The sequence below is a fragment of the Helobdella robusta genome (genome assembly GCF_000326865.2).
Source record: "Helobdella robusta unplaced genomic scaffold HELROscaffold_1, whole genome shotgun sequence".
NCBI classification, from domain to species: domain Eukaryota; kingdom Metazoa; phylum Annelida; class Clitellata; order Rhynchobdellida; family Glossiphoniidae; genus Helobdella; species Helobdella robusta.
In genome coordinates this window covers 4327430-4327862 of record NW_008703570.1, presented here as the reverse complement: position 1 = coordinate 4327862, position 433 = coordinate 4327430, and positions in this window count along the sequence as shown.

Genomic DNA, 433 nt, shown 5'->3' with positions numbered 1-433 from the left:
AGACCATAATTTTAACAATATTCTAAAATTTCTACCTAATGTTTGGGGTTAATATGTATGTATTTCGTTTTTTCGATTTTTCTCACTAAAGTGTTTTGGTGAACATTTAGTTTATTAAAATTCAAAATAAACTTATTTTTCGAATTCATGCTGCAAATAAGGCCATATTTCGATTCCGAATGAATCATCATCAGTGCTCCTTGCTGAATATATAGGGAAATATTGACTTTGTCAAGATGAACTTTGACGTTGTAAAAATTAACTTTGGTGTTGTAAAATTGAACTTTGATGCGAATTAGGTGTCAAAAAAAGAAACCTGCGAATTAGGTGTCAAAAGAAGAAACCTGAATATTGTAAATATATATTTATATATATATATATATATAATATATATATATATATATATATATATATATATATATTTATTTATTAT